Consider the following 22,999-nt stretch of genomic DNA (forward strand, 5'->3'; position numbering starts at 1 on the left):
CATTACTTGCTACCTTATTAAAAATCTTGGCAGGAAGATCTAGTGGGATAAAATCTTAGCTAAGAAAAAAAGAGTACACCGCGTATTTGCCTCCTCCTGATGAAAATATCACTTATTTCTCACAAAAGATGCGTTCCAATGTTGTATCTCTACTTCTCAAATATTAAGGTTGGCGATACTTCTCATGACCCAAAATCACAACCACGAGGCCGTGATATCGCCTAACATCCGCTTGGTAGGCAAGTCAATATTAGCTACACAGATATTTATTTTAACAGTTTTCAAAACAGATTAATAAAGGTAAGGCCGTAGAACTTCAGATTATATATAATTAACTCCATACACGCTGTCTAGTCTAATCCAGAACCTGGTGTCACAAGTATATGAGCTGCTAAAAGTACTACAAATAATGTCTAAAATGAAAATACAACTGCCCGAATGAAACAAATAGTATGGAAGATAAGAAGGGGACTTCACGGTCTGCGAACGTCCAGCAGCTCTACCTCAAGTCTCCGGATAATGATATTTCGAGAAAAACCTCCACTACGTACTGTTGGGACCAACACCAGTATCTACACAAGACGTGAAGAAGTTTAGTATGAGTACAACCGACCCCATGTACTCTGTAAGTATCGAGTCTAACCTCGATAATGTAGTGATGAGGCTATAACAAGGCACTCACTATAAACCTGTACGAGTATAAGTAAAACAATAACAGAATAGAGAAGCAATGACTAACATGAAAATCGAAAAAAAAAATTACATAACAGAGGGCCCCAAAACATCATATGCTCAAATTCACATCGCAAAACGGATACGGCACCAACAACCAAGAATAATCATAATATATATCTTCTTTGTTGTGGCACACAACCCGATTCAGATATTTACATATACCAATACCATTGTAGCGTGCAATCCAATTGCATATACAATATTAATATTCGTTGCGGCGTGCAACCCGATCCCAAATACAATATCAATATCCATTGCAGCGTGCAACCTAATCCCAAATACAATATTAATATTTATTGGCGTGCAAACCGATCCCGAATACAATATCAATATCTATTACAGCATGTAACCCGATCCCCTATATATAGTAATACTACAAAAAACTACGACATAGCTCACAATACATGCGAAAGGAACCCAAACAAGTAAATACTTTAAGGGAAACCAATATAACAAAACAAAATGAACCAGAGGCAAGTGAATGCAATTGAGAATTAAAGGCATAAAACAAGTAAAAACGGACAACAACAACAACAACAACAACAACAACAACCTTACCCCTACCCTGAGGTAGAGAGGCTGTTTCCAAATAGACCCCCGACATCCTTCCCTCCAAGAACTTCCCACCTTTGCTCTTGGGGAGACTCGAACTCACAACCTCTTGGTTGGAAGTGGAAGTTGCTTACCATCAGAACTAGATAAGAACTTCTAATATTTAGACCTTTAAAATTATTAAGATTTTGCCTGTAATAAATTATCATCATCTTGAATTTACTTCTACTAAAATATAGGATGCATGATACGAACAATTCCATAAAGAAGAAAAAAATGGAAAATAGTTATATTAATCTTATAAGAACAATGTACTATAGATTTTATTCTACTCGAAGTCAAAAGCTACTTGGGCCAATTATTAACAACAAAATAATTAATAATCATTTACAAAACTATTTTTCATGTTTTTTTCCTTGTGTATAAGTATTAATAACATAAAATTATAATTATATATTTAAAAATTACACTCAACAAAAACAACTAAGAAACATTTATAATATAAAAGAGAAATAAAGAGAAAGAAAATGATTGCAAAAGTTAATAGCGCTAATGCTTCAACAAACACAAAGTGCAAAACACGATTTTTTTAATCATTTGAGAAAAGAATTCTTTATTAAATATATATAAGTTAAAATTGAATATTTAAAATTTGATTTGAGCTAATATTAAGAATTTGAATCAATAAAAAATAAATTTTTTTAACATTGAAAAAAATAATTAAGTATTTGAATTAACTAATTAGCAAAAGAATCCAATACTATTCTTTCCTAAATTCATAAAAGTAAATTCATTTTTCAAGTTTGACCCAAATCTTAGAGACCATAAATTTGTTTCAATATGAACAAATCGGTTATATATAATAAAGCATTAAGAGTTATCTTGGTTAAAATTTGCAAACTTGAAGAAATGAGGATGAAATAGTGAAAGATAAAATGTATAAAACTAAAAGCTTACTACAGAGATAATATTGAAACCTTTGAGGGAAAATAAATTGAGAAGGCATAAAATTCAATTTTTCAATTTATGTTACTTGACAATTTTTTTAAGAATCGTAATAACAGTATAGCAACCCTATTTTTATCTTCTCGAATAAATTTTAAAATAGCCTTTTAAGAAAAATTTCATCACAACTCTTAAATGTTCAAGGATTATGTCTTGCTAAAACTAAAAAGGAAGTATGATAAACAGTAAAATTAAGCTAATAAAATTGTAAAACTAGAACAAAATTTCAGATAAATATATTAAATGATGATGGAGAACTTCTATGAGACATGATTTTTTCTTTTATTACAACAACAACCACCCCAGTGTAATCCCACTAGTGGGGTCTGGGAGGGTAGAGCGTACGCAGACCTTACCCCTATCTTAAGAAGGTAGAGAGGCTACATAGGATTAGCATTCATCAATTTCAGAAGCTTATGCTTTTATTTTATAAAATAATACTTATGTGATTTTTTAAGAAAATTAATCATTGCGGAGGAGTACATGCACAATGCACGTACACTAACTAGTTCACTCAAAATCAGAACCACATAGAATAGATAATAAGATGAACTAGATTAGTCCACTCCCCTAATCCCAGTGGAGGCAAAATACTAGGTGATTTCTCACCATCTATCCAAGCTTTGGTGAACAATGTTACCTAATGCCTGTGCGGGTGAAAGGTAACACAGATTATCTAGTAAAGCTTTTTTTTTCTCGGAACATTGGCTGCTTTGCTTCTAATAACTCGTCAATGGCTCTTTGAAGCATTGGTCCCCTATCTGGACCATTCTATCAATGATAACAAAAATAATTTCAAACAATGATGAGCTAGTCCATTGACGACTTCAAACCAATTGGAAGTTTGTGCACTTCCAAACATGTGAGAGTATAATCACAAAATGGAAATCTTTCTTTTTCGTCTGCTAAGTATGTAATCACGATAATAATAAAAATATGAAAGTCCGCGCAGAGAACGATTTAAAAAATTATCTCCTCTGTCCCATATTATGTTTGAACCTTAAATGAGCAGAACAATAAAGAATTGGAAAATAGCACCTTTGGTCCTTATGTTATCACTTAATTCCAATTTTAGTCCTTGTGATATTAGATGAAACACATTTAACCTTTAATTAAACAATATGAGTGGTTTTGTTCCCTTCACCAAAGGAACTTAAAAAAAACAACTAATAGTAGCTACTAAGAGGCGCAATTTGGATATTATAGGTACAATTTTCAGCAACAAAACCTCACAAAAGAATAACCTAATTTTAACATTTTAATTTGCATTGTCTCCCAGCAAAGAAACCCTTTTCTTCCCATCTTCCGTTTGGATTCAACGAAAGATTAGTTTCTTTATTTGGTTAATGGCAGTGCCTTTTTTCCTGACTCCTCTTGTATAAGAAGATCCGAGAAAAGCTCTACCAAGAACACATAGAACCACCCAAACATAAGAGCCGATAATATTAATTCTACTTAGTCGTGCATCTTCTTTCGGTCTTTATAATTTGTTTCTCTTCTTGCATTGAAACTTAACCACTCCTCTTCTGGAGCCTTTAGCAACATGCACTTGATAAAGAATCAAACCAATATACAGTCAAATAGGCTCCACCATGAATTTAGCTCAGATGAGCTTTGCATCCGTTTAAGCAAAAGAACACTTTGGGAGAAGAAGTACCTGTACTGCAATACCTATTCAATTTACTGCCACTTAATATCAATATGACTAACCCACTACTAACCTAAATGGAGGCATGGATTAAAAACTTAAATAAATAAAAAAATTAAATGTCTGAATGCCCCTTCTTAATATTTAGCTGTCAGTTTGTTTTTAAATTCCATTAGTGAAGGGACCAAAAAACCTCACATTATTTAATTAAAGGTTAAATGTGCTTTGTTTAATATTACAAGGACTAAAACTGAAATTAAGCAATAACACAAGGACCATAAGTGCTGTTTTCCATAAAGAATTAACACTCAACATTCAAAATCATCCACCAAGAGAAAAAACAATAAACAAAAGAAAAAAGTTTAAGAAACCAGTCATGGAATAAAGCTGGAAAAAGAAAAATAGAAAGACAAAAAAAATGCAAAAGAATCTATATTCCCTATCTCGTATTCTCTATCCTTAAATTAGCCTAATTAGATTCAATTTACTTTTTGTGGATTTCTTGACTTTTCGCCAAGAGGGGATTTTGGTACTAACTAAATTCACTAAGTACCTAAATTCTTAATCAATGAGTTAGGCTAAAATATCAACAACAAAAAAAACTTGTGCTGAGGTGCTGTATTGAGACACAATCTTTCAAACAATAAAATGAACATTATAGAACTAAGGCCAGAAATGAGAAAACTTACTGGGTTATTAGAAGAACATCAATAGTTGAAGGATCAATTTCATCAAAATTCGGCAAAGCAGCCATGCCTGAGTAAGCTGGATGAATGCCACAGTCAAACAAGACTGTTTTTCCTTTAATAAGCAAAAGAAGACATGTAGCAAGGAAGACATGTATTTAATAAGCAAAAACAAGTGGCAATGAAGACATGACATGAATAGTAACACGGAGTAAAAGAAGGCTTGATATATTTAAAATAAACAGTTAATAGCCCACCCGTATGCTTAACCTGTGACAGCGCATATACACTCTTTATCTTGCATATATGTTGTTCTCACACATGAATTCACGTATCAAATAAAAAAATAAAGTACTAATTTCCTCGAGTCAAGGTTAACCACGACACTTATCTATTTCCAGAATCAAATCAACAATCAACCACGATTTTCCCTTAGAACAAGCCTCCAAACCAACCGAATCTAGCCAATTATCAACCAATCAATCCAAAATAAGCTTTAGAAACTACCCACTAATAAAAAAGGTTCAATCTTTAATGAAATAAAAAAAGTCAACAAAATTTAATCCTGGGCCCACTTGGTCAAAATCTTAGATTTGGACCAAATCCCAATGAACCATTCACCCCCGAGCCCGGATGCGTGATTTATTTAGAAATCTGACCTCAATTCAAGGTCTAAATCTCAATTTTATATAATTCCTAAATTCTACCAAAACCCCCCATTTCTACTTGAGACTTCTAAATTTAAGGTTAAAAATCAATGGGTGTTTATAGAAATACATTAAAACTAGTTGAAAATCACTAACCAATGAAGTTGGGATGAAAATCTCTTCAATACTCTCTCCAATACGAGATCTAGGTCTCAAAAATGGTGAAAGATAATGAAATTATGATTTCAGTTTTTTATTTAACTAGGCATTAGGTGCTCTTCGCATTTGCGAAGCACTTGTCGCGTTCACGATGTACCCCTGCTAGGCTAGGAGGCAATGCAAGCCTATAAGCAACCTCCCCAACTCTCGGAGAGAGATCTCAAACGGTCCAATAAATCCCGGGCTCAACTTGCTCTTCTTCCCAAACCGCATCATGCCCTTCATAAATGACACTTAGAGAAGAACCTTCTCACCTGCCATGTAAGCCACATCTCGAACCTTCCGGTCCACATAACTCTTTCTTCTAGACTGAGCTATACGAAGTTGCTCCTGAATCACCATAAAATTTTCCAAAGAATCACGAACCAAATCAATACTCAATAATCTAGCTTCGCCAAGCTCAAATCAACCAACAGACGAATGACATTGCCTCCCATATAAGACCTTGTACGAAGCCATCTGGATGCTCGACTGATAGCTGTTGTTGTAGGCAAACTCCACTAGAGGTAAGAACTGGTCCCACTAACCTCCGAAATCCATAGAGCATTCCTCCAATATTTTCTTGAATATTTAAATAGTGCGCTCGAACTGTCTGTCCGTCTAAGGATGAAACATGATACTCAGCTCAACTCGCGTGCCCAACTCAAACTGTACAACACTTCAAAAATTTGATGTAAACCACGTGCCCCGATCAGAAATGATTGAAATATGCACACCGTGCAGGCGGATAATCTCCCAGATGTAAATCTGAGCCAACTGCTTTAAAGAACAGGATGTCATCACCGGAATGAAGTGTGAGGACTTAGTCAACCGGTCAACAATAACCCAAACTACATCATATTTCCTCAAGTCTGTGGTAAACCTACCACAAAATCTATAGTGATATGCTCTCACTTCCACTCCGGTATCGCCAATCTCTGATTCAACCCACTCGATTTTTGATGTTCGTACTTCACCCATTGACAGCTTAGACATCGAGAGACATGACTGGCTATATCTTCTTTATCCTCCGCCACAAATAATGTTATTTCAAGTCACGGTACATCTTTGTGACAACTAGGTGAATGGAATAACACAAACTATGAGCCTCTTCAAGAATCAACTCTCTCAACCCATCAATATTTGGAACACAAATTTGGCCTTGAAGTTGTGTAACACCATCATCTCAAATCACAACCTATTTGGAACCACCCCGTTGCACTGTCTCCCTCAACACCAACAAGTGAAGATACGCTTCAATAATGATGAGTGTTTCACAACACAAGCAAGTACCTGTCTAAACTCCGAAACATCCAACCTCACAAACCGATTTGCCAAAGCCTAAACATCCATGGCTAGTGGCCTCTCTACTGCCGGTATATATGCCAAACTGCCCATGCTCTCAGCCTTCCTACTAAATGTATCGACCACTATATTGGCCTTCCCCGGATGATATAATATGGTGGTATCATAGTCTTTCAACAACTCTAACCATCTCCGCTGCCGGAAATTAAGGTCCTTATACTTGAAAAGGTGCTGGAGACTCTGATGGCCGGTATAGACCTCACATGGGATGCTATATAGATTGTGCCTCCAAATTTTCAGTGCATGAACAATGGGTACCAAATCTAAATCATGCACAGGGTAATTCTTCTCATGAATATCCAACTGTTGAGACGCGTAGGCAATCACCCTACAATCCTGCATCGATATGTGCCAAGCCCAATACACGATGCATCATAATATATAGTGTAAGATCCTGAACCTATAGGCAACGACAACACTGGGCTGCTTTCAATGCAGTCCTAAGCTTCTGAAAGCTCACCTCACACATGTCAGACCATCTGAAAATAGCACCTTTCTGGGTCAACTTGGTCAATGGGGCTGAGATAGAAGAAAACCCTTCCATGAACCGGCGATAATAACCTGCCAAACCAAGAAGCTCCAAATATCTGTAGCTGAAGTAGGTCTAGGCCAGTTCTGAACTACCTCAATCTTCTTAGGATCTACCTTGATACCCTTGGAAGATACAACATGCCTCTTAAAGGCAACTAAGTCTAACTAGAACTCACATTTTGAAAACTTGGCATATTACTGACGATCCCTCAAAGTTTGAAGTACGCTTTGTAGATGTTGATCATGCTCCTATCTACTGCGAGATTATCAAAAATATCATCAATGAATATGATCACAAAGGAATCCAGATAAGGCTTGAACACCCGGTTCATCAGATCCATAAAGGCTGCTGGGGTATTAGTCAAGCCAAATGATATCACCAAGAACTTGTAGTGACCATGCCAAGTCTAAAAAGTTGTCTTAGGGACATATGATGCCATAATCTTCACATGATGGTAGCCAGAAGTCAAATCAATCTTGGAAAATATCTTGCACCCTGAAGCTAGTCAGATGTAACGACCCGACCGGTTGTTTTGAGCTTTTGCACTTCGCTCACCAGTTCTCGGGAATGACAAGCCCCGTGTGATGTATTATGAATTATGTAAATTGTTGGTTTTGGTTTTCAGGGTAATCGGAATGAATTTGAAAGAACAGTTCTCAGTTTGAAGCTTAAAATTTGAAAGGTTTGACCAAGTTTTGACTTGTTAGTATATGATCTCAGATTAGAATTTTTATGATTTGGTTAGCTCCATTAGGTGATTTGGGACTTAGGAGCGTGATCGAAATGTATTTTGGAGGTTCGTGGAAGGTTTAGCCTTGAATTGGCGAAATTGGAATTTTGGCATTTTTCGGTTGATATGTGAGATTTTGATATACGGGTCGGAATGAAATTCTGGAAGTTGGAGCAGGCCCGTTCTGTCATTTGTGTCATGTGTAAAAAATTTCAGGTCATTCGGACGAGGTTTGGTAGACTTTTTGATCGAAAGCGGAATTTGGAAGTTTTTGGAATTCTTAGGCTTGAATCCGATGTAAATTTGGTGTTTTGATGTTGTTTTGGGTGTTTTGAAGGTTGGGACAAGTTTGAATGATGTTATGGATTATGTTGGCATGTTTGGTTGAGGTTCTGAGGGCCTCAGGTGAGTTTTGAGTGGTTAAACAGACCAATTGCATGTTTGAGAAGTTACAGATTTGGCTTCAGTTCTGTTGCAGACTTTTGTTCTCTGCCATTGCGTAGAAGGGTCCATGATCGCGTAGGTTTGTTAAGGGCAGCTGGGAAATTTGTCTTATACGATCGCCAACTAGGGTCTGCGATCGCGAGGGTCTGTCGAGTTGGCTATTGCGAACGTGTGACTAAGGCCGCATTCGCGAAGAAGGATTTAGGGCAGTCGTGAGGTGAAGGAAATTTCTCTACACGATCGCGTAGTGTGTGTCGCGTTCGCATTGTTTAGTGAGCTTGTTATCCGTAATCGCGAGTGTGTTTTTGCGATCGCGTAAGTTTTATTGGGAGAAGGTGAACTTTGAGGAGATTTTTAGTGAAGCAAATGGGGTAAGTATTTTTCACTCATATTTGGTTTAATTCCATGATTTAGTCTTGAATTTCATCATTTAATTCGAGAAATTAGAGTGAAAATTGGGGGAAAATAGAGGAAAAGTTTGAGAATTTCTTTTGGGGGTTTGAGGGGTCATTTGAGGTCCGATTTTGATGTTCTTGGTATGTACGAACTTGTGAGAGTGTAAGGATTCTATTGATGTAATTTTTATCGGATTCTAAAATGTGGGCACAGGGGCCAGGTTTGGCCAATTTTTTATTTTTTGTATGAATTGGATATTTTCGAGTGGCTTTGTTCTCTTAGCATATTTTGATGGTATGAATCTGCTTTTGCTATATTTGGAGCATTCGGAGGCTGAGTCGAGAGGCAAAGGCATCGCGGGCTAGAGTTTGGACCGGATTGAGGTAAGTAATGATTGTAAATATTTGTCCTGAGGGTATAAAACCCCGGATTTCACATCGTTATGCTACTTTGAGGTGACACACATGCTAGATGACGAGCGTGGGATCGTGCACCATTGAGGATTGTGACTTAGTTCGTCCCGTATGACTGTTAAACCACGTATTTGATTGAAAACTGTTTGATATCATTGTGTTTTGGAAAGTATTATCATGTTTTGGGCTGAATGTCATATTTGGGCCTCGTGACAACTATTTTGGACCCTTAGGGGATTTGTTACTACTATTCCTCACTGTTTTGACTTCATATTTGTACTCAGTCATGCTGTATTCTACTATTTTCATAACTCAACGATATTTACTCCGTTTTGATATTTTAAATGATATTTTGGGCTGAGCATCATGTTTTACTGTTGCCCGAGTGGCATGAGAGATTTCTGACTGAGTGAGGCCGAGGGCCTGTGTTGTGAGGATATTATGGGATCGGGCTACGTGCCGCAGTAGTGTGGTACTGATTTATGATTATGAGGTTGAGGACCTGATTTGTTACGCCACGAGGTGGCTTGATATGAGGCCGAGAGCCTATTTGATTATGCCACGAGATGGCTTGTTATTGTGCTTGGGCCGTAAGAGGCCCCTCCCGGAGTCTGTATACCCCCAGTGAGCACGGGTACCCAGTGTGAGTGATGTGATGTATCCCGAGGGGCTGTTGTTGATTCATAATATTGATCGAGTGGGCTATTGTTGATTTATATTATTGCCCGAGGGGCGGTTCTTGTTTCATGTTATGCCCGAGGGGATGATTACGAGTGACTGTAAGGTAGCACGAGGGGCTAGTTTTGTTCATATTATGCCCAAGGGGCAGTTTATGATACATGTTTTGCCCAAGGGACTGTTTTTGCTATCATTTGTACTCACTGTTTTATCATTCGTTTGAAACTATTGAAAGTTGTTTTAAAAGGTTTTACCGAAACTGAGCATAATTTTTGAAGTAAACGATTTCTGTACTGTTTTGGAAATGTCCTGCATTTGTTATAGCGATTTGACATGGTTTACGTGTTTTCTTACTGCTCATCTTTCATTTACTTTTGTTACTTACTGAGTTGGCGTACTCACATTACTCCATGCACCTTGTGTATAGATTTAGGTGTTTCTGAACTCGGTAGCGGGTTTTGATTGCTTAGTGGCAGAGTTATTGGAATTGGCAAGGTAGCTGTCCGACGTTTGCAACATTGCTTTTCTCCCTCTTGTCTTCCTTAGACTGTATTTAGTACATTTTTAGACTTTTTGCTTTATTCAGACCTTAGTAAATGCTCGTGACTTGTGACACCTCGATGTCGGGCTTGTGTATTTATTCTACACTATTCATTTAGACTTACATTATGAGATATCTGATCAATTAAAGGCTTAAAAATGATTGTTATTGATTAAATGGCTAATTCGGGAGTTGTGTCGGCTGGCCTAGTTTCACGACAGATGCTATCACGACCGAGTCGGTTTTAGGGTCGTGACAAGTTGGTATCAGAGCCTAGGTTACATAGGTCTCACAAGTCATGAGCAAGTTTAGTAGAGTCTCGCGAATCGGTACGGAGACGTCTGTACTTATCCTTGGGAGGCTGCAGAACCTTTAGGAAAAACTTCACATTCTTGAATTCTTATTGTGCGTCCTTGATTCAGCTTGAAATGTAACTCCTTGAATTCCTTCCACGCATTTGTATGCACGCATGAGCGCTCCGTATCAGATATGCATTGATGACTTGTGATTACCTGATCGAGGGGCGAGATGTGATCTCTGTGTGTTGATGTTGGGCCAGTCTAGAGGACTTGAGGTCGAATTTTGCCTATAGCTTGAGCACTGAGGCGTTGATTATGTGAGCACGTGCTTTTTGATTTGTATGTCTGATAGTGTCCCTATTAGTGGGACTGATGACTGGGTATCTATGTGATGAGTATGATGTGACTGCGAGGTGTGTACACATGATTTGAACGACACAAGAAGGGTCTTCTTGGGGGTAGTAAGAACTATCCGATGCTTGATTTCAATCGTGATTTGATGTTTAGCCCGAGTTGTGGGCATGTTGAAGGACCTTTTTATGTTACCTAGTTGGGAAGTGAAGTAGATTTCATGTTGTGATATCAGTTTAGACTCAGGAAGATTAAGTGACTGTGTAATGTTTATGACAACGGAAGGGTATAAGGAGATGTTAGTTTGATGCGAAACAGGTGGGTTATATCCTGCGGAGTGTTCTGAAGTTTGTGTGATCCTTATTCTGTTTATTGGAAGATCTTTGTTAACCAGTGAAAAATATGTGTTGCAATTTGAATTTGGTCACTTAAGAGAGTGGGCTTGACTATTATGAGGGTGAATGTGAGATTTGCAAAAGATTTGAAGTACTAGATGGTGTGTGTTGCACGAGCTTATGAAGGATTGAGTTTAATCTCACTATGGTATTATGGCAGTAATAGAGCATATGCATTGTGAGTTATTGTGTGTTTTGATCTATGGCATTGAACCAAGTGGGGGAGTATGCTATTGATTAGTTGATTGCACAGTTATATGCTATGTTGGTTCCAGTTTGAGGCGTACTGGTGAATCGGTTATGGCTTATGGAGGTTGAGACCGAGATGGCTCGAGTAAAGGAAATTTCAATAAAGGTATGCTATGCTTTATGAGTGTATGAGAATCACGGAATGACTTGAGTTGTTATTGGTAAAGGATGTACGGTACATAGAACAGGAAGTTGCTTGGATGCATTAAGGTGAGGTTACACTCCGCGGTGTTGTAGTGCTATTGGAGCATAGGTCATCCGATCCGTTTGATCGATCTAATTCCGGTTTGAGTAGAGTGAATGACTCTCAAGAATGGTTCTAATGGGTTCAAGATTTTACATGTAATAATTGGAGATTTTCATGTTGTATATTTGGCTAAAAACTAAGGTTTGCATTGGAAGGTGTCAAGACTCGTGGTATTTCTATATCATTATGGGATTCTATATATCAACATTAGGAAGGTAAAGGTAATGACTTTGGGGTTTGCAGGGAGTTACTTCAGGGTAGGTATTTTGAATGTGGTGCGTTTGGGAATATTTAAGAGAGTATCCGACAGCTTATGAGCCTTATACGATGTGGTTTTATGCTTGGCTCTCGTATGGTGAGTCTGGATTGAGGAATTGTGGTGTTATAGAAAGAAGAAGTACAAAGTTGAAGTTAAATCAGAAGGAACTTGGATAGATGGGATAGCTTGGTAGTATCCCGGATCGACATGGTAAGGATATGACTAGTTCTTTGGGTGCTTACGAGGTAATGAGTTTCTATAGGTGTTTCGCGGCAATTTTTCTTGATAGTTTCTACCACGGTTAGAGATGTACATTTTATACGAGCGTGAGGAGTGTGAGATGTGTAGTGATTTTCTTCTAGATAGGATCAATGGAAAGTTCTTGGCTAGTGAGGATGTAGTTTCCTGTGGCTCGGAAGGGACATGAAGTTCTCATGTTTATCCTAGGATGGTATGGTACATGCAGTGTGTTGTGTAGGATTGAGATTTCCATGTGTAAGGTCACGATTCAGTTTTGAAAGGAAGGTCACAAATTATTAGGTAGCATGGACAGTTCAGATGAATAGATAAATGAGATCACTGATTGGTGTGGCTTGATGAGGGTATACATTTTAGCACGGGCAATGTGATTGAGTTGATGATACTTCATTAGTATTTCAGCACTCTCTTGTTAGATCGACTGCTGATATTCAAGTTTGTTTGGTGGCACAGAAGAATTTTAGGAGTACCTCTCGTGGGATGATTGGGTATTAGAGGTGTATTGTATATTCGGATGGTGGAATTATGATCGAATATGGTGATTCGTGTGCTTTATGGATTTTGTTACGCCCCGCAATATTACATCAATATTATGTCCTGCGGTATTTCATTACGACGACGTTGCACCCTGAAATATTGTACATTAAAATTTCGTTTTTAGTTAACCGTCGTAGGGGATGAGATCATCTTGACGTTAACGTACTTACGCTATTTATAACAAGCGATAAATAAGTGTTATGAAGGATAAAGGGGTACACAGATTAAAGAAAATGAGTTTCGTTGAAAGTGGCCAATTTGGAATAAAATACGGGGTCGAGCGATAATATCCGATAATTATGAACTAGTACCATGCAAGGTACCATATGACCACGGTAGTATAATATATAAAGTATATATGAAGTATTTTAAAAATAAATAGAATATTAAGTAATTTGTGATAATTTTTAAATTATGCGGGTAATTGATTAATTACCCGGTAACGAGATATTACCCGATTAAATAATAAATGGATAAAAATTAACAAAAACTTACTCAAAAAAATGTAGCCCAAATGCCACAAGGCTAGGATGACTCATGATCCAACTATGCCATGTGGCTATTTATGGCCAAATCACAAATTTGACTAACCTAAAAGATTTAAAATCTTTATCTTCAAAAGATATCAGAAACATTTTCCCATTATGGAAAATCAAACAAAACACTTTTATTTCTTGGTTTTAAAACCAAAACGTGAGAAACAGATTTCAAAACGTTTTAATAATTTCAACAATTCCTTGGTTTTCAGGATTTGAACAATTCGATCCTTAAAGCCAACATCTTGTTCAAAACGTAAAAGCAGAATCAATTCGTCCAACTTTATTAAATTTAAGCAAAGTTTCATCCAATTTCAGAAGCAGAAGCTTCACTTCGATCAAATAATTTAAGGAACAGGTATGTTAAGGCTATCCCTTCTTTCTTTTGGCATGATCCATACAATATGAACGAAACGTGCAAATGCACAAATTCCATAAGTGACTCTACTCATAGAAGTAATAGAAATATCTATGTTCTTTAATTCTCATGTGTCATAATATTTTATCATCTGTTCATGGGTCTCAGAAAAATACGAAAGTTGAAAAGATGTTACTTTATGATATTGCTCAAAAGGCAAAGTGGTCTTATGACCTTCCGAATGATTTTATTGACGTACTTTTCATGCATTGCATTCATGTGCATTGACCCATGACCAGATGGAGTTATATACGCGTATATATGTAATATATGTATATGGAATGGGAAAAGGTTACGGCGTTATATACGCACCACCACCTGATCAGCTGGTATATGATGATGATATTGCCCACAGTGGCTGAAATATGATTCAAACGGCGTTATATAAGCATTTATATGTAAGTATGATTCAAACAGCGTTATATACACGTATATATGTATGTATATATGTATATGGGATATGGGAAAGGTTATGGCGTTATATACGCACCACCACCTAATCAGCTGGTATACGATGATGATTTTGCCCACAGTGGCTGATATGATATGCCCTCAGAGGCTGATGATGTTATGAAATATGTACCTATGCATGACATGGCATTCATACGCATATGCACAACGCTAAAAGTAATTTATGATTTACAAAGTTATTCAGACTTATAGGTTAAGTCATGTACTCTATATGTCTTTCATGCCTCTTATGTATTTATTTATGTGCCTTACATACTCGGTACATTATTCGTACTAACGTTCCTTTTGCTTGGGGACGCTGCATTTCATGCTCGTAGGTCCCGATAGATAGGTCAAGATCCATCCAAGTAGGCTATCAGCTCAACGAAAGATGTTGGTGCGCTCCATTTACTTCGGAGTTGCTCGTTTGGTTAGTATGCTTTAGACGTGTATTTGTTTGGTAAGGCGGGACTCTGTCCCGACCTTTATGACATTTATGTACTCTTAGAGGCTTGTAGACATATGTCGTGTATATAAAAGATTGTGCAGCCTTGTCGTCCTTTGTTTTGAGTTTGTAAATGATAATGTTGGCCTATTAGGCCCGTATGTCACGTGTATATGATGATGTAATATGAAAGATACGTTACATTGGTACTCGGTTGAGTAAGGTATCGGGTGCCCGTCGTGGCCCATCGGTTTGGGTCGTGACAGATTTGGAGACTAGGAGTTCTCATAAACAGGTTAGGTCGTGGTTGTGAACCGCGTATATCGGTTTTGTGTGGTAACTACTGGAGGTTTGGAGACCCGAGTCGATCCTTATTTCTTAGTATGCTAGATTTTGGTGTGATATTTGGTATGGACTGGTTGTCTCCGTGTCGTGTTATTCTGGGCTATTGCGCTAAGGCGGCGACGTTAGTTAAGCCGGGAATGCCACGGATTAAGTGGCGAGGTTCGACGGATTATGTACCCAGTAGGGTGGTTTCATTTTTTTGAAAACCCAGTGGATGGCTGGGAAGGGTTGTCTTTCTCATTTGGCCTTCGTGATGGATGTCAGTAGAGAGACTTCTACCATTGATTCAGTTCCGGTGGTGAGGGATTTTTGGGATGTGTTTCCTACTGCCAGGCATATTGCTAGACAGGGTTGTTGATTTCGGTATTGATTTGGTGTTGGGAACTATATTGTATGGCGCCAGCGGAGTTAAAGGAGTTGAAGGAGCAGCTTCAGGAAGTCCTTGACAAGGGGTTCATTGGTAGGCCAATATGGATGTGTGTTCTAACTCGAGTCGGCTTGGTTGACTCCGAGTTGTATTGTTGAGGGATGTGTTGATTTGATTGTTATTGAGCTTATTAGTGATATGGGGATATCTATGAGTTATCCTTCTGTGTTGCGAGACATTAGGATTTGTTGGTTATAGGCACATGTGGTGCGGTTTTATTGGGGCCTCTCAGTGGAATTCGAGCGGGAAGAGTATTGGGTATTGCTCGGCGGATGGCGTATCGGTTGTGTCCTTTTGTGTTTGTGTAATGTTATGTCAATTGCTTTACCGTGGTTATGATGATTTTCTTTGGTTCTAGACATCAAATTGCGTGTGGTTGTCGATTTTGAGCATAGTGAAATGAGGTGTTTCATGTGGACCGGTGTTAGGATAGGGTCGCGCATTGCAACAAGTTATGTGGAGGTATGATCCTTCGGATTAGATTCGTGTATTCTGGTTCTACAATCTGTGATGGGTTCTCAGTATTGTGTGTGGTGGTACTGGTGAGCTTGCGGTACAACTCTCTCATTTGAGTCATTTTCATGATTTGAGTATGTTCAGATTGTTTCTTATTGGTACGCGGATTGCACGAGTTGTGGCTTTAGTTTTTATTGATGTGTCATGTCACTAGAGTAGTTGTATTAGATTAGATGACATCGTTGGGATCTATAATGAATACAAACGGATTCAATTTCAGCATGTTGGAAGGATAATATCGATGTTCGACTTAGAAATTTGCTATGGTCCTTGCCAAAAGAGAAGTGGCTTCATGAATGGTTGATCTGAGGAGTGGTTATGACTTTCTACGTGTTTCATTTATCATTGGTAGTATATGGAAGTGTTGGAATGAGGCTTTATTTGATAAAAGGCTTATTATTGAAATTCAGATGTTTTGAGTAATTGCTGTGATCAGAAGTTATCGCTACAAGTGCTTGAGTTATGTGGTATATCATGTAATTGCACCTGAGGTTGTAGGTATGGGTTATTACAGCTTGTTCGGGCTTATTCTGAGTATAAATGTGAGATTCTAATCTTGTAGATGATTTCAGAAGTGGAAATGTGGTTTTAAGGCTTATGGGCTAGGTTGGATTGCGAAATTTTAGTTACATTGTGTTATCAGGCCTATATGAGGTAGGGTGACGTGGGATCACCCCCGGGTATGTGCATGGTAAGGTTTCACAGCGATTTGATGGCTTTCGGAACAACTCTAGGCACGTTCGAGGACGAACATATGTATAAGTGGGGGAAGATGTAACGACCCGACCGGTCATTTTGAGCTTTTGCACTTGGCTCACAAATTCTCGGGCATGACTAGACCCGTGTGATGTATTATGACTTATGTAAATCGTCGGTTTTGGTTTTCAAGGTAATCAGAATGAATTTGGAAGAATAGTTCTCAGTTTGAAGCTTAAAATTTGAAAGGTTTGACCAAGTTTTGACTTGTTAATATATGATCTCAGATTGGAATTTTTATGATTTGGTTAGCTCCGTTAGGTGATTTGGGACCTAGGAGCATGATCGGAATGTATTTTGGAGGTCCGTGGAAGGTTTAGGCTTGAATTGGTGAAATTGGAATTTTGGCGTTTTCCGGTTGATAGGTGAGATTTTGATATAGGGATTGGAATGGAATTACGGAAGTTGGAGTAAGTCTTTGCGTCATTTGTGACGTGTGTACAAAATTTCAGGGCATTCAGACGAGGTTTGATAGATTTTTTGATCGAAAGCGGAATTTGGAAGTTTTTGGAATTTATAAGCTTGAATCCGATGTAAATTTGGTGATTTGATGTTGTTTTGAGAATTTTGAAGGTTGGAACAAGTTTGAATGATGTTATGGGTTATGTTGGCATGTTTGGTTGAGGTTCTGAGGGCCTCGGGTGAGTTTTGAGTGGTTAAACGGACCAATTGCATGTTTGAGAAATTGTAGATTTGGCTTCAGTCATGTTGCAGACTTTTGTTCTCTGCGATCGCGTAGAAGGGTCCGTGATTGCTAGGTCTATTGAGGGTAGCTGGGAAATTTGTCTTATGCGATCTCCAACTAGGGTCTGCAATCTCGAGGGTCTGTCGAGTTGGCTATCGCGAGTGCGTTACTAAGGTCGCGTTCGAGAAGAAGGATTTGGGGCAGTCGTGAGGTGAAGGAAATTTCTCTACGCGATCGCGTAGTGTGTGTCGCGTTCGCATTGTTTAATGAGCTTGTTATCCGCGATCGCGATTGTGTTTCTGCGATCGCGTAAGGTTTATTGGGGTTAGTCATCATTTGTGCTTCGCGATCGCGAGGCAATTTCCGCGTTCACGATGAAGAAAATAACTGGGCAGAATGTTTAAGTTCAAAATCGAGGGTTTAAGTCCAATATTAGAAAAACCATTAGAGAGCTCGGGGGAAGGTGAAATTTGAGGATATTTTCAGTGGAGCAATTGGGCTAAGTATTCTTCACTCATATTTGGTTTAATTCCATGATTTAGTCTTGAATTTCATCATTTAATTTGAGAAATTAGAGTGGAAATTGGGGAAAATGGAGGAAAAGTTTGAGAATTTCTTTTGGGGATTTGAGGTGTCAGTTGAGGTCTAATTTTGATGTTCTTGATATATACGAACTCGTGAGAGTGTAAGGATTCTATTGATGTAATTTTTATCGGATTCCGAGATGTGGGCCCGGGGGCCGGGTTTGGCCAATTTCGGGAGTTTTGGTATAAATTGGGTATTTTCGAGTGGGCTTTGTTCCCTTAGCATATTTTGATGGTATGAATTTTCTTTTGGCTAGATTGGAGCATTCGGAGGCTGGGTCGAGAGGCAAACGTATCGCGACTAGAGTTTGGACCGGATTGAGGTAAGTATTGATTGTAAATGTTTGTCCTGAGGGTATGAAACCCCAGATTTCACATCGTTGTGCTATTTTGAGGTGACACACACGCTAGATGACGAGCGTGGGGTCATGCACCGTTGGAGATTGTGATTTAGTCCATCCGTATGACTGTTAAACCGTGTATTTGATTGAAAACTGTTTGATATCATTGTGTTTTGGAAAGTATTATCATGTTTTGGGCTGAATGCCATATTTGGGCCTCGTACCAACTGTTTGGACCCTTAGGGGATTTTTACTATTATTTTTCCGCACTATTTTGACTTCATATTTGTACACAGTCATGTTGTATTCTACTATTTTCATAACCCAGCCATATTTACTCCGTTTTGATATTTTAAATGATATTATTGGCTGAGCATCATGTTTACTGTTGCCTGAGTGACATGAGAGATTTCTGACTAAGTGAGGCCGAGGGCCTGTGTTGTGACGATATTATAGGATTGGGCTGCGCGCCGCAGCAGTGTGGTACTGATTTATGATTATGAGGCCAAGGGCCTGATTTGTTACGCCACGAGGTGGCTTGATATGAGGCCAAGAGCCTGTTTGATTATGCCACGAGATGGCTTGTTATTGTGCTTGAGCCATAAAATGCCCTTGTCGGAGTCTGTACACCCCAGTGAGCGCGGGTACCCAGTGTGAGTGATGTGATGTATCCCGAGAGGGTGTTGTTGATTCATAATATTGATCGAGGGGCTATAGTTGATTTATATTGTTGCCCGAGGGGCGGTTCTTGTTTCATGTTATGCCCGAGGGGCTGATTACGAGTGATTGTGAGGTAGCCCGAGGGGCTAGTTCTGTTCATATTATGCCCAAGGGGCGCTTTATGTACATGTTTTGCCCGAGGGGCTATTTTTCCTATCATTTTGACTCACTGTTTTATCACTCGTTTGAAACTATTGAAAGTTGTTTTAAAAGGTTTTACTGAAATTGAGCATGATTTTTGAAGTAAACGATTTCTGTACTATGTTGGAAATGTCCTGCATTTGTTGTAGCGATTTGACGTGCTTTACGTATTTTCTTACTGCTGAGCTTTCATTTACTTATATTACTTGTTGAGTTGGCGTACTCACATTTTTCCCTGCACCTTGTGTGCAGATTTAGGTTATTCTGAATCCGGTAGCAGGTGTTGATTGCTCAGTGGCAGAGTCATCGAAATTGGCAAGGTAGCTGCCCGATATTCGCAACACTGCTTTTCTCCCTCTTGTCTTCCTTAGACTGTATTTAGTACATTTTTAGACTCTTCGTTGTATTCAGAACTTAGTAGATGCTCATGACTTGTGACACCCCAATGCTGGGCTTGTGTATTTATTCCGCACTGTTCATTTAGACTTACATTATAAGATATTTGATCAATTAAAGGCTTAAAAATGATTGTTATTTATTAAATGGTTAATTCGGGAGTTGTGTCGGCTAGCCTAGTTTCACGGTAGGCGCCATCACGACCGAATCGGTTTTAGGGTCGTGACATCAAATAAGTCAATAATCATCGGCAACAAATACTTGTTCTTGATAGTGACCTTGTTCAGCTGCCAATAGTCTATGCACATCCTCATCAATCCATCCTTCTTATTCTCAAACAACACCGATGCACCCCAAGGCAAGCCACTAAGTTTAATGAATCTCTTCTAAGAAAATCCTGCAACTGTCCATTCAACCCTTTCAACTCAACTGGGGATATGCGGTATGGTGGAATAGAAATAGGATGAGTGCTCGGAACCAAGTCAATGCAAAAGTCGATATCTCTGTCGGGTGGCATACCCGGCAAGTCTGCAGGAAACACCTCTAGAAACTCTCTTGCCACTAGAACAACATCCATAGAATGCACCTTGGCACTAGAGTCATGGATATAACCCAAACATGCCAAACACCCCTTCTCGACCATACACCGTGCCTTCACATATGAAATGACCCTGCTAGTGCAGTGACCAGGAGTCCCCCTCTACTCCAATAGAGGCTACCCCGACATGGCTAATATCATAGTCTTGGAATGACAATACAATAGAGCGTGATAAGGTGACAACCAATCCATGCCCAAAATTATATCAAAATCTATCATACTAAGTAATAGAATGTCAGTCGTAGTCTCATAGCTCCCGATAGTGACCAAACAAGAAAGATAGACCTAGTCCACCACAATAGAATCCCAAATAGGCATAGACATATAAACATGAGTACTCAAAGAATCACGAGACATATCAAAATACGAAGCAAACTAGAATGACACATACGAATACGTAGAGCCTGGATCAAATAACATAGATGCATCTCTATGGAAAACCAGAATAATACCTGTGATGACCGCATCAGATGACTCTGCCTCAAGTCTAGCAGGGAAAGCATAGCAATGGGGCCAAGCCCTACCAATCTGACCTCTACCTCTCGGTTAGCCTCTAACTGACCGACCTTCACCTCTAGCTACCTGACCTCCACCTATGGCTGCCTGATCCCCGCCTCTAGCTGGTTGAGTGGGAGATGAAGCAACTGATAGTGCTATGAAGTCTGCGACAATACCTCCTAATATTACCCATACCTCCACACTCAAAGCACTCTCTCTACTGACGTGCCTGTTGACTCTGGGATTGAACCCGATGGTCCAAATAATCACTGTGATAGCTCTGAATCAGTGGTGCACTGATGGGAGTTGAAGGTTCACTACAGGCTAGCTGCTTGGAATGAGACCCATAAGAACCATGATTACTTGAAGCACCCTGTGATACCTGAAGCACAAACTAAACTGACCTAATAAAATGGCCTCTACCAAATGAACTTTTGCCTCTTGACGAGGCACAACTAAAACCATATAAATAACAAGCCATCTTATTAGATGTCGCCTCTCTACCCTGACCACGAATCCTCTAGATCTTCCTAGCGATCTCCGCAATTCGAGTGAAAGAAATATTGTCCTTAGTCTCTATGTCCATCCTTATCCTGATGCCGTAAGTAAGGCCATATATAAAGCTCTAATCCCTCTTCCTTTCTGTATGGATCAATAATTGCATAGTGGGATAAATCTACGAATATGGTCTTATAGTAGATAATAGTCATGCTACCCTACCGTAGGCGCTCAAATTGACTGCGAAAGTCCTCTTTCTAAGTGAAGGGGATAAACTTCTCCAAGAATGGTTGTGGAAATTGAGCTTAAGAGAGAGAAGGTGAACCTGCTGGTCTACCCTGAACATATTCCTGTCACCACCTCTTGGCAGAGCCATTCATCTGAAACACTGCGAAATCCACTCTATTGGATTCCACAATACCCATGTTACGTAATACCTCATGGAAATAGTCCAACAAATATTGGGGTCCTCATAAGGTGTACCACCAAAGTAAGTGGGAAACAACTTGGTAAACTTGTCAAACCTCTTCAGCCCCTCGGCTAACATCACAGGTCCCTCCGTGGACTGTGTAGCAATAATAGGCTAAACTGCTCCAACTAGTAGAACAACCAGGGTCTGATATCCATGAGCCATATGATCTAGAAAGTCTGGGTTCCTCCCCTGGTCTGAGAGATGGCTTGTGCCATAGGGAACACACCGGTCTGGGCCACACTCTCTATAAGGCAAACTGGGTGGACTAGGGAGTCCTAACATACTAGGGTAGCAATGAACCCCTCTGGGACCTGAGCTGGTCCAACTGGCATGGCCAAAATAGGTATCTCCTCATCCTACTCGATTTGGGGTTCAACAATAGGTGTTGTTTTGCGGGCTCTACCTCTGCATTGGCCCTGGTAGTGGCTGCAACTTGGGGCTCCAATTTTTTATCAGCTACTGATGTAGTACGTGTCCACACCATCTATGAAAGAATAAGAATAAAATGATTCAAACTAAAAAATAGAATAAAATCGCGTGATAGAGAAAGAATGAAAGTGATATTTCCTAAAGCTTTATAGCCACTAGAAGATAAGTACAGACGTCTACCGATCCTCCAAACTCTACTAAGCTTGCTTATGACTCGTGAGACCTAGGCAACCTAGTGCTCAGATACCAACTTGTGACCCGAAATCCCAACCATGGGACCGTGATGACGCCTAATACCCACTTGCTAGGCAAGCCAATATTAGCTACATAAATATTTAATTTACCAATTTTCAAAGTAGATTAATAAGAAGGTAAAGCTGTAGAACTTTAAAATATATATAATAAACTCCATACACAATGTCTAGTCTAACCCAGAAATGGGTGTCACAAGTGCAAGAGTTGCTAAAAGTACTACAAAAAAAGGTTTGAAATGAAATACAACTGCCCGAATGAAACAAATAGTATGAAAGACAAGTAGGGGACTTTAGGCTCTGCCAATACCGTGCATCTCTACCTCAA

The 22,999-nt window shown here is 39.0% G+C and overlaps 1 long non-coding RNA gene across 1 annotated transcript; it reads right to left on the reverse strand.

The window, feature by feature from the left end:
- Positions 1–291: 291 nt before the first annotated feature.
- Positions 292–4,882, reverse strand: LOC142164644 (uncharacterized). Its single transcript, XR_012695485.1, has 2 exons — positions 4,630–4,882; positions 292–572 (listed from the first exon to the last, which is right to left on the reverse strand). It is a non-coding gene; the product is annotated as an uncharacterized LOC142164644 (long non-coding RNA).
- Between the last annotated feature and the right edge of the window lie 18,117 nt (positions 4,883–22,999).

The sequence above is a fragment of the Nicotiana tabacum genome, chromosome 10 (assembly GCF_000715075.1).
Source record: "Nicotiana tabacum cultivar K326 chromosome 10, ASM71507v2, whole genome shotgun sequence".
Taxonomy (NCBI): Eukaryota; Viridiplantae; Streptophyta; class Magnoliopsida; order Solanales; family Solanaceae; genus Nicotiana; species Nicotiana tabacum.